The sequence below is a fragment of the Entelurus aequoreus genome, linkage group LG18 (genome assembly GCF_033978785.1).
Source record: "Entelurus aequoreus isolate RoL-2023_Sb linkage group LG18, RoL_Eaeq_v1.1, whole genome shotgun sequence".
Lineage (NCBI taxonomy): Eukaryota > Metazoa > Chordata > Actinopteri > Syngnathiformes > Syngnathidae > Entelurus > Entelurus aequoreus.
This window is the reverse complement of record NC_084748.1, coordinates 9,686,889-9,699,530: the sequence shown is the minus strand read 5'-3', so window position 1 is coordinate 9,699,530 and position 12,642 is coordinate 9,686,889. Positions and strand designations below refer to the sequence as shown.

Here is a 12,642-nt window from a genome sequence, read left to right as displayed (position 1 = left end):
AGCTGCCTTTTTTTAAAACCACAAAATTAATTTTTTACAGTACATTGTTGTAAAGTGAAGAACGGTAAATGTTGTTTTTACAGTAAAATTCTGGCGACATTGTTGTAAAGTGAAGAACGGTAAATGTTGTTTTTACAGTAAAATTCTGGCGACTGAGCTGCCTTTTTTTAAAACCACAAAATACTTTTTTTTTTACAGTACATTGTTGTAAAGTGAAAAATGATAAATGTTGTTTTTACAGTAAAATTCTGGCGACTGAGTTGCCGTTTTTTTTAAACCAAAATATTGTTTTGTTTTTTTACAGTACATTGTTGTAAAGTGAAAAATTATAAATGTTGTTTTTACAGTAAAATTCTGGTGACTGAGCTGCCATTTTTTAAACTACAAAATCTATTTTTTTTTTTTTTTACAGTACATTGTTGTAAAGTGAAAAATTATAAATGTTGTTTTTACAGTAAAATTCTGGCAACTGAGCTGCCTTTTTTTAAAACCACAAAATTAATTTTTTTACAGTACATTGTTGTAAAGTGAAGAACGGTAAATGTTGTTTTTACAGTAAAATTCTGGCAACTGAGCTGCCTTTTTTTAAAACCACAAAATTAATTTTTTTTACAGTACATTGTTGTAAAGTGAAGAACGGTAAATGTTGTTTTTACAGTAAAATTCTGGCGACTGAGCTGCCATTTTTTTAACCACAAAATCTATTTTTTTTTTTTTTTTACAGTACATTGTTGTAAAGTAAAGAACAGTAAATTGTTAGGATCCGCTGCTCGGATCACAACTTGTTTACATTTTAGTGTCACGCGTGTTTGTTTCTGTTGCCATGACGGCAGATTTTGCTCACCTGCCTCTGGTTAGCGTCGGGACGCACACCTGTTGCCCGAGCGCTAATCAGAGGGCTATTTAGTCTTCGCCCGGGCAGCACTCTGCCTGGCTTCCTACTGTAACGACCTGGTCGCATCGTGGTGCGAGGTGTTCTCCCAAGGATGCAGACGGGCTCGGACACAGCTTGCAGGTAGGAAAAATGATTTATTCAGGAACTAACTCGGACAGGAAAAAAAACAAAAACGACTAGCGTGGGAGCTAGCAAGCAAAATAATATAGCATGAGAGCTAGCAGGAAACAAAGTGGTCGTTAGCTGTTGCGTGAAAGCAAATTAGGAAGCCAGGCAGAGTGCTGCCCGGGCGAAGACTAAATAGCCCTCTGATTAGCGCTCGGGCAACAGGTGCGCGTCCCGACGCTAACCAGAGGCAGGTGAGCAAAATCTGCCGTCATGGCAACAGAAACAAACACGCGTGACACAAAAATGTAAACAAGTTGTGATCCGAGCAGCGGATCCTAACAGTAAATGTTGCTTTTACAGTAAAATTCTGGCAACTGAGCTGCCTTTTTTTAAAACCACAAAATATATTTTTTTACAGTACATTGTTGAAAAGTGAAAAACGATAAATGTTGTTTTTACAGTAAAATTCTGGCAACTGAGCTGCCATTTTTTTAACCACAAGATATATATATATGTATGTATATATATATATATATATATATATATATATATATATATATATATATATATATATATATATATATATATATATATATATATATATATATATATATATATATTTTACAGTACATTGTTGTAAAGTGAAAAATATTTTTTTTTACAGTACATTGTTGTAAAGTGAAAAACAATAAATGTTGTTTTTACAGTAAAATTCTGGCAACTGAGCTGCCATTTTTTTAACCACAAGATATATATATATGTATATATATATATATATATATATATATATATATATATATATATATATATATATATATATATATATATATATATATATATATATTTTACAGTACATTGTTGTAAAGTGAAAAATATTTTTTTTTACAGTACATTGTTGTAAAGTGAAAAACAATAAATGTTGTTTTTACAGTAAGATTCTGGCGACTGAGCTGCCTTTTTTTAAAACCACAAAATTAATTTTTTTACAGTACATTGTTGTAAAGTGAAGAACGGTAAATGTTGCTTTTACAGTAAAATTCTGGCGACTGAGCTGCCATCTTTTAAACCACAAAATCTTTTTTTTTTTTTTACAGTACATTGTTGTAAAGTAAAGAACGGTAAATGTTGCTTTTACAGTAAAATTCTGGCAACTGAGCTGCCTTTTTTTAAAACCACAAAATATATTTTTTTACAGTACATTGTTGAAAAGTGAAAAACGATAAATGTTGTTTTTACAGTAAAATTCTGGCGACATTGTTGTAAAGTGAAGAACGGTAAATGTTGTTTTTACAGTAAAATTCTGGCGAATGAGCTGCCTTTTTTTAAAACCACAAAATACTTTTTTTTTACAGTACATTGTTGTAAAGTGAAAAATGATAAATGTTGTTTTTACAGTAAAATTCTGGCGACTGAGCTGCCATTTTTTTAACCACAAGATATATATATATATATATATATATATATATATATATATATATATATATATATTAGAGATATATATATATATATATATAATTTTTTTTTTTACAGTACATTGTTTTAAAGTGAAAAATAATTTTTTTTACAGTACATTGTTGTAAAGTGAAGAACGGTAAATGTTGTTTTTACAGTAAAATTTTGGCAACTGTGCTGCCTTTTTTTAAAACCACAAAATCGATTTTTTTACAGTACATTTTTGTAAAGTGAAAAACGATAAATGTTGTTTTTACAGTAAAATTTTGGCGACGGAGCTGCCATTTTTTTAACCACAAAATAGATTTTTTTTTTTACAGTACATTGTTGTAAAGAACGGTAAATGTTGTTTTTACAGTAAAATTCTGGCAACTGAACTGCTTTTTTTTTAAACCACCAAATCGATTTTTTTTTACAGTACGTTGTTGTAAAGTGAAGAACGGTAAATGTTGCTTTTACAGTAAAATTCTGGCGACTGAGCTGCCATCTTTTAAACCACAAAATCTTTTTTTTTTTTTTACAGTACATTGTTGTAAAGTAAAGAACGGTAAATGTTGCTTTTACAGTAAAATTCTGGCAACTGAGCTGCCTTTTTTTAAAACCACAAAATATATTTTTTTACAGTACATTGTTGAAAAGTGAAAAACGATAAATGTTGTTTTTACAGTAAAATTCTGGCGACATTGTTGTAAAGTGAAGAACGGTAAATGTTGTTTTTACAGTAAAATTCTGGCGAATGAGCTGCCTTTTTTTAAAACCACAAAATACTTTTTTTTTTACAGTACATTGTTGTAAAGTGAAAAATGATAAATGTTGTTTTTACAGTAAAATTCTGGCGACTGAGCTGCCATTTTTTTAACCACAAGATATATATATATATATATATATATATATGTATATATCTAATATATATATATATATATATATATATATATTAGAGATATATATATATATATATATAATTTTTTTTTTTACAGTACATTGTTTTAAAGTGAAAAATAATTTTTTTTACAGTACATTGTTGTAAAGTGAAGAACGGTAAATGTTGTTTTTACAGTAAAATTTTGGCAACTGTGCTGCCTTTTTTTAAAACCACAAAATCGATTTTTTTACAGTACATTTTTGTAAAGTGAAAAACGATAAATGTTGTTTTTACAGTAAAATTTTGGCGACGGAGCTGCCATTTTTTTAACCACAAAATCGATTTTTTTTTTTACAGTACATTGTTGTAAAGAACGGTAAATGTTGTTTTTACAGTAAAATTCTGGCAACTGAACTGCCTTTTTTTTAAACCACCAAATCGATTTTTTTTTACAGTACATTGTTGTAAAGTGAAGAACGGTAAATGTTGCTTTTACAGTAAAATTCTGGCAACTGAGCTGCCTTTTTTTAAAACCACAAAATTAATTTTTTTACAGTACATTGTTGTAAAGTGAAGAACGGTAAATGTTGTTTTTACAGTAAAATTCTGGCGACTGAGCTGCCATTTTTTTAACCACAAGACATATATATATATATATATATATATATATATATATATATATATATATATATATATATATATATATATATATATATATATATTTTTTTTTTACAGTACATTGTTGTAAAGTGAAAAATTATAAATGTTGTTTTTACAGTAAAATTCTGGCGACTGAGCTGCCATTTTTTAAACCACAAAATCTTTTTTTTTTTTTTTTTTTTACAGTACATTGTTGTAAAGTGAAGAACGGTAAATGTTGCTTTTACAGTAAAATTCTGGCAACTGAGCTGCCTTTTTTTAAAGCCACAAAATTAATTTTTTTACAGTACATTGTTGTAAAGTGAAGAACGGTAAATGTTGTTTTTACAGTAAAATTCTGGCGACTGAGCTGCCATTTTTTTAACCACAAGATATATATATATATATATATATATATATATATATATATATATATATATATATATATATATATATATATATATATATATATATATATATATATTTTTTTTTACAGTACATTGTTTTAAAGTGAAAAATATTTTTTTTTACAGTACATTGTTGTAAAGTGAAGAACGGTAAATGTTGTTTTTACAGTAAAATTCTGGCAACTGTGCTGCCTTTTTTTAAAACCACAAAATCGATTTTTTTACAGTACATTTTTGTAAAGTGAAAAACGATAAATGTTGTTTTTACAGTAAAATTTTGGCGACGGAGCTGCCATTTTTTTAACCACAAAATCGATTTTTTTTTTTTACAGTACATTGTTGTAAAGAACGGTAAATGTTGTTTTTACAGTAAAATTCTGGCAACTGAACTGCCTTTTTTTTAAACCACCAAATCGATTTTTTTTTTTTACAGTACATTGTTGTAAAGTGAAGAACGGTAAATGTTGTTTTTACAGTAAAATTCTGGCAACTGAGCTGCATTTTTTTAAAACCACAAAATCCATTTTTTTTTACAGTACATTGTTGTAAAGTGAAAAATGATAAATGTTGTTTTTACAGTAAAATTCTGGAAACTAAGCTGCATTTTTTTAAAACCACAAAAAATTAAAAATTTTACAGTGCATTGTTGTAAAGTGAAAAACGGTAAATGTTGTTTTTACAGTAAAATTCTGGAATATTAGCTGCATTTTTTTAAAACCACAAAAAATAATTTTTTTTACAGTACATGGTTGTAAAGTGAAAAACGATTAAAAAAAAATTTTACAGTAAAATTCTGGCGAGTGAGCTGCCATTTTTTTAACCACAATATATATTAAAAAAAATTACAGTACATTGTTGTAAAATGAAGAACGGTAAATGTTGTTTTTACAGTAAAATTCTGGCAACTGAGCTGCCAGTTTTTTACTGTAAAATTTACAGTTAATAAAAAAAAAATATGTTTTCAATGATTTCTACGTGATCTGATATGTCCTAGCTCGATGCTAATGCTGCTGTTATTAATCACAGTGCTAACGTCACAGTTTTTCACCGGGACAAAGAATAATTTCGTCTTTTTATTCAAAGTGTGTGATCGGAACAAAAGTGGTTTACGGTAAAGTTGTGTAAGTCTTTTTTGTGGTCTGATTGATTTGGGCGGCCCGGCGCTGATCTCAGTCGCACATTCTTTTGATGACATTTTAATTGGAAAACGTCTCCGCTTTTTAATTAGGCTTGAAAAAAAAACCCTCTTTGTTGTGGCAGCAGATAATGCAACAAGCTGAAACATCTCAACCAATCTCTAATTGCTTTTTTACTTCCGAAACATTTTCATGCGAAAACTAAAAATAGTGGAGCACGTTTATGTCGACAACTTTTTGTCTTTGTCAAAAAAAACCCGGTGCATCGTGTTTTTCTTGTTTCCAAGAAGGTCAACGTTTCTTAATGGGTACGCGAAGGCTTAAGTCCACGTCGACATGCATGGCCGACCGATTATGTCGACCTAAAATGTGAGAGCAGAAGTTGTCATTATTCAGAAAAATGGTCAGTTTATGTCGACACGTGTTGTTATCTACATCATCTACACAAAGTATCTATTCACGCAATGTTAAAACACACTCTGACTTCCTGTTCAGTGCAAAGTAGGCTCCAAAATAAAAATATGGCAGCAAGTAAGAAAATAAACTGGGGTTTTTTTAGGTCATTTTTTTAGGTTATCTAGAGGATTGAAATAAATCTTGTATTCAAAACATGCAACTAAATAAAATTAGAGTTCAAAATATATGAAGAATTGAAAACACAGGAATGTACATACAAATATGCACATACAAACAATTTAAAAAATGTATCAATAGGATTCATGCTCTGACATCCTATCAAATTAGTCCAAATCAGGGCATTCAATTTGCAATGCCGGTAGTGCACAAGCCGCCGAACCGTCAATACGCGTTAGTGGTAGTGAAACGCTTGAATGTCCAGGGTGAGTGGAGTGTGTGGAAGTTGGAACGGTTCGAATCGGTTGAGAAATGTGGGATATGGAGAGGTTTGTATATTGCCCATTCATTTTCAATGGAGGGAAATTCCTGGTAATTCCGGGTAATCTGGGAATTTTCCAAACCTGGAGATTTGGTTTGAATGTCCAGGGTGAGTGGAGTGTGTGGATGTTGGAACGGTTCGAATCGGTTGAGAAATGTGGGATATGGAGAGGTTTGTATATTGCCCATTAATTTGCAATGGGGGGAAATTCCTGGTAATTCCGGGTAATCTGGGAATTTTCCAAACCATGAGATTTGGTTTGAATGTCCAGGGTGTGTGGAGTTTGTGGATATGAAGTAGATTGTATATTTCCTATTCATTTTTCAATGAGGGGAAATTCCTGGTAAGAGTGGGAATTTTGGAATTCCTGGAATTTCGAGAAAACCGGAAATTTGTACAAAAAAAAAAAGGTAACATTTGTTGTTCCAACTAAAAGGAATGTTTTGAAGGTGGAGTGGTCGAAAACGGTAAAAACATGTGGACTGTGAAAACTTTCCAAGAAGAGGTGAAAATATGGCTTTGGAAAATTCCTGGAATTTTTTTGAACTTGGAAAATAGTAGTTTGATTGTCCAAGGTGAGATGAGTGGGTGGATGGTGGAACAGTTTGAATTGGATGCGAAATGTGGGATGTGCAGTAGATAGTATAATGCCCATTCATTGCCAATGGGGAGAAAATTCCTGAAAAATTCCGGGAAAACCGGGAATTTTAGGAAAGGTAATGTGTGTGGATGGTTGAAGGGTCGGAATTAGGTTTAAGAATTGGTGCAAAATGTTGAGAATTTAGGGCACTGTTGAACTGTGAATAATTCATTTGAATGGGAATTTCCTGGAAATGTGGGAATCTCTGGAAAACCGGGAATTTTTTAAAATATTGATACTAGCGCAATTGTCTTAGATGATATGAATGGGTTGGTGTTGGAATTTTTTGAATGGGTTGAAAAATGACGTAGTAACAGTTTGAATTTAGAATGGGTATTTCGGAATTCCTGGAATTTCGAGAAAACCGGGAATTTTTGTACAAAAAAACAGGTAAAATTTGTTGTTCCAACAAAGAGGAATTTTTTGAAGGTGGAATGGTCGAAAACTGTAAAAAAAAAAAAAAAAAACTTTCCAGGAAGAAGTGAAAATATGGCTTTGGAAGACCGGGAAATCAGGGAATTCCTGGAATTCCTGGAATTTTTTTAACTTGGAAAATGGTAGTTTGTTTGTTCAAGGTGAGATGAGTCGGTGGATGGTGGAACAGTTTGAATCGGATGAGAAATGTGGGATATGCAGTAGATAGTATAATGCCCATTCATTGTCAATGGAGAGAAAATTCCTGAAAAATTCTGGGAAAACCGGGAACTTTAGGAAAGGTAAAACGTTTGAGTAATGTGTGTGGATGGTTGAAAGGTCGGAATCGAGTTTAAGAATTGGTGCAACATTTTGAGAATTTAGGGCACTGTTGAACTGTGAATAATTAGTTTGAATGGAAATTTCCTGGAAATTTGGGAATCTCTGGAAAACCGGGAATTTTTGAAAATATTGATACCAGCACAATTGTCTTAGATGATATGAATGGGTTGGTGTTGGAATTTTTTGAATGGGTTGAAAAATGACGTAGTAACAGTTTGAATTGAGAATGGGTATTTCGGATTTCCAGGAATTTTGAGAACACCGGGAATTTTTGTACAAAAAAACAGGTAAAATTTGTTGTTCCAACAAAGAGACATTTTTTGAAGGTGGAATGGTCGAAAACGGTAAAAAAAAAAAAAAAAAATTCCAGGAAGAAGTGAAAATATGGCTTTGGAAAACCGGGAAATCAGGGAATTCCTGGAAATTTTTTTTACTTGGAAATTGGTAGTTTGTTTGTTCAAGGTAAGATGAGTCGGTGGATGGTGGAACAGTTCGAATCGGAAGAGAAATGTGGGATATGCAGTAGATAGTATAATGCCCATTCATTGTCAACGGGGAGAAAATTCCTGAAAAATTCTGGGAAAAGCGGGAATTTTAGGAAAGGTAAAACGTTTGAGTAATGTGTGTGGATGGTTGAAGGGTCGGAATCGAGTTTAAGAATTGGTGCAACATTTTGAGAATTTAGGGCACTGTTGAACTGTGAATAATTAGTTTGAATGGAAATTTCCTGGAAATTTGGGAATCTCTGGAAAACCGGGAATTTTTGAAAATATTGATACCAGCACAATTGTCTCAGATGATATGAATGGGTTGGTGTTGGAATTTTTTGAATGGGTTGAAAAATGACGTAACAGTTTGAATTTAGAATGGGTATTTCGGAATTCCTGGAATTTCGAGAAAACCGGGAATTTTTGTACAAAAAAACAGGTAAAATTTGTTGTTCCAACAAAGAGGAATTTTTTGAAGGTGGAATGGTCGAAAATGTTAAAAAAAAAAAACCTTCCCAAGAAGAAGTGAAAATATGGCTTTGGAAAACCGGGAAATCAGGGAATTCCTGGAATTTTTTTCAACTTGGAAAATGGTAGTTTGTTTGTTCAAGGTGACATGAGTCGGTGGATGGTGGAACAGTTAGAATCGGAAGAGAAATGTGGGATATGCAGTAGATAGTATAATGCCCATTCATTGTCAACAGGGAGAAAATTCCTGAAAAATTCTGGGAAAATTGGGAATTTTAGGAAAAGTAAAACATTTGAGTAATGTGTGTGGATGGTTGAAGGGTCGGAATCGAGTTTAAGAATTGGTGCAACATTTTGAGAATTTAGGGCACTGTTGAACTGTGAATAATTAGTTTAAATGGAAATTTCCTGGAAATTTGGGAATCTCTGGAAAACCGGGAATTTTTTAAAATATTGATACTAGCACGATTGTCTTAGATGATATGAATGGGTTGGTGTTGGAATTTTTTGAATGGGTTGAAAAATGACGTAGTAACAGTTTGAATTGAGAATGGGTATTTCGGAATTCCTGGAATTTCGAGAAAACCGGGAATTTTTGTACAAAACAACAGGTAAAATTTGTTGTTCCAACAAAGAGGAATTTTTTGAAGGTGGAATGGTCAAACGTTAAAAAAAAAAAAAAAACTTTCCAAGAAGAAGTGAAAATATGGCTTTGGAAAACCGGGAAATCAGGGAATTCCTGGAATTTTTTTCAACTTGGAAAATGGTAGTTTGTTTGTTCAAGGTGACATGAGTCGGTGGATGGTGGAACAGTTAGAATCGGAAGAGAAATGTGGGATATGCAGTAGATAGTATAATGCCCATTCATTGTCAACAGGGAGAAAATTCCTGAAAAATTCTGGGAAAATTGGGAATTTTAGGAAAAGTAAAACGTTTGAGTAATGTGTGTGGATGGTTGAAGGGTCGGAATCGAGTTTAAGAATTGGTGCAACATTTTGAGAATTTAGGGCACTGTTGAACTGTGAATAATTAGTTTAAATGGAAATTTCCTGGAAATTTGGGAATCTCTGGAAAACCGGGAATTTTTTAAAATATTGATACTAGCACGATTGTCTTAGATGATATGAATGGGTTGGTGTTGGAATTTTTTGAATGGGTTGAAAAATGACGTAGTAACAGTTTGAATTGAGAATGGGTATTTCGGAATTCCTGGAATTTCGAGAAAACCGGGAATTTTTGTACAAAAAAACAGGTAAAATTTGTTGTTCCAACAAAGAGGAATTTTTTGAAGGTGGAATGGTCAAACGTTAAAAAAAAAAAAAAAACTTTCCAAGAAGAAGTGAAAATATGGCTTTGGAAAACCGGGAAATCAGGGAATTCCTGGAATTTTTTTCAACTTGGAAAATGGTAGTTTGTTTGTTCAAGGTGACATGAGTCGGTGGATGGTGGAACAGTTCGAATCGGAAGAGAAATGTGGGATATGCAGTAGATAGTATAATGCCCATTCATTGTCAACAGGGAGAAAATTCCTGAAAAATTCTGGGAAAATTGGGAATTTTAGGAAAAGTAAAACGTTTGAGTAATGTGTGTGGATGGTTGAAGGGTCGGAATCGAGTTTAAGAATTGGTGCAACATTTTGAGAATTTAGGGCACTGTTGAACTGTGAATAATTAGTTTGAATGGAAATTTCCTGGAAATTTGGGAATCTCTTTAAAACCGGGAATTTTTTAAAATATTGATACTAGCACGATTGTCTTAGATGATATGAATGGGTTGGTGTTGGAATTTTTTGAATGGGTTGAAAAATTACGTAGTAACAGTTTGAATTGAGAATGGGTATTTCGGAATTCCTGGAATTTCAAGAAAACCGGGAATTTGTACAAAAAAAAAGAAAAAAAAGGTAACATTTGTTGTTCCAACTAAAAGGAATGTTTGGAAGGTCGAAAACGGTAAAAAATGTGGACTGTGAAAACTTTCCAGGAAGAAGTGAAAATATGGCTTCGGGAAATTCCTGGAAATTTTTTTGAACTTGGAAAATGGTAGTTTGACTGTCCAAGGTGGAGTGTGTGGAACCGTGGGTGAGAAATGTGGGAGTTGTGCAAGTTCGATAAATGGCCCATTCATTTTTAATGGGAAAAATTACCCTGAAAACCGGGAATTCTGGGTAATATTTTTTTGATACCCCAACGGTTCCGATGGGCTGTGGAGCTCGCCAAAGGCAGGAGGTGACTCCGCCCCTTTGAGCGTCAGTCTTCATGCTGTGGACGTCGCTACTCCCTGACCTCGTGACCCCGCCGAGTCGCGGTCACATGACACGGTCACGTGACGCGGCGGCGAGGTGAGAGGTGACGGCCGGTGAGCGGCAGCGTGGGTAATTAGCGCGGCGGCGTCGTGTTCTACGTGAGACACTTTGACAGCGCCGCCTGCTATTCCGCTGTCCATCTTCATCATCATCCTCGTCACCGCCACCCAACCCCGCGTCGCCATGGCGACCGGTCAAGCGGTTCGGCGTCACGCAAACGCACGACGAGCATCGGGGGATCGGATCCAAACGATACCGCGTCGTTCGTGTGCCTCAAAATCAACAGGGTTCTCTATCGCTTGACATGACCTCAAAAATACTTCAAGCCACGCCCACTTTGACCTCAAACGGGCCGCCGTGTGTTTTTAAAACCAACAGAGTTCTTGCTTAGTAGAGTTCCCAGGTGTCATCTTGGCGTGACACTCAAAATCAATAGTTCAGTCGAGTCAATCAATAGAGTTCTTGCTCGCCGTTCAAAATCAACAGTGTTCTTGCTGGTTTGGCGAAGCTTTCTGAAGTCTGACATGACCCAAGAACCCACTCCTTTCAATTTTGACTTCAAGCATTACATAGCATTTCAACAAAATCAATAGGGTTCTTAAAAACAATTGATGTTTGAAAATCAACCGTGACAAACATAAATCATGTGTTAAGTTTCACTTTAACATTTTCCTCCAAACATCTCCGCTTCCATATGATTTGAAAACCAATAGAGTTCTTGCTTATCATGCAAAATCAAAAGATTTCTTGTTTGGCATGTATTTTTATTTTATTTTATTTATTTTTTTAAACCAACGGGGTTCCTAATTTGGGGATTATGAAAATCCTGTTCAAAAATCCAAACGCATTCTGGGTCAAACATCATTTAAAATCAATAGGGTTCTTGTTTATGTTATAGTTTACAATATATAGCAGCCATTTGAGACACTTGTGATTAGGGGTTATATTAATACACTTTGATTGATTGATTGATTGATTGATTGATTGATTGATTGATTGATTGATTGATTGATTGATTAAAATAAATAGGAGTGTCTAACTTTGAAAATTGTAATTACTTACAGCTAACAGGTTAAAAATAATTATATTCATTTAAATTAGAAAATATGTTATATATAATTATAATGAAAAATATTGCATCATATTTATGTAAAATGTACATGTATCTGATATATAAACATAATAAAAAATAATACATTGTAATTGTTTTAAAATAGAAATATATAATATATAACATATAATTATAATGAAAAATAATGTACCATATTTGTTTAAAATATAATCATAATGAAAAACAGGACATCAAATGTATTTATATAAATATAAGTAAATATAATGGAAAACAATATTTAATATACTTTTCAAATTTGAATATGTAAACATAAGGAAAAACAATAAATAATATTTGTTTAAAATAGACATCTTTACATGTATGAATGTCATAAAAATAAATTATATATATATATATATATATATATATATATATATATATATATATATATATATATATATATATATATATATATATATATATATATATATATATAATGAAAACTAGTGTGGAATCAATATTTCAAATATAAATATGATTTGA

At 32.5% G+C, this 12,642-nt stretch overlaps 1 protein-coding gene across 1 annotated transcript in view; it reads left to right on the top strand.

The window, feature by feature from the left end:
• Nucleotides 1-946: 946 nt before the first annotated feature.
• The window catches only part of LOC133634271 (voltage-dependent T-type calcium channel subunit alpha-1I-like), a 334,793-nt gene continuing 323,097 nt past the window's right edge, over nt 947-12,642 (top strand). Inside the window, exon 1 of the mRNA XM_062027399.1 lies at nt 947-1,015. The gene's annotated coding sequence lies outside the window, so the exon portion shown is untranslated. The remainder of the gene's footprint in view (nt 1,016-12,642) is intronic.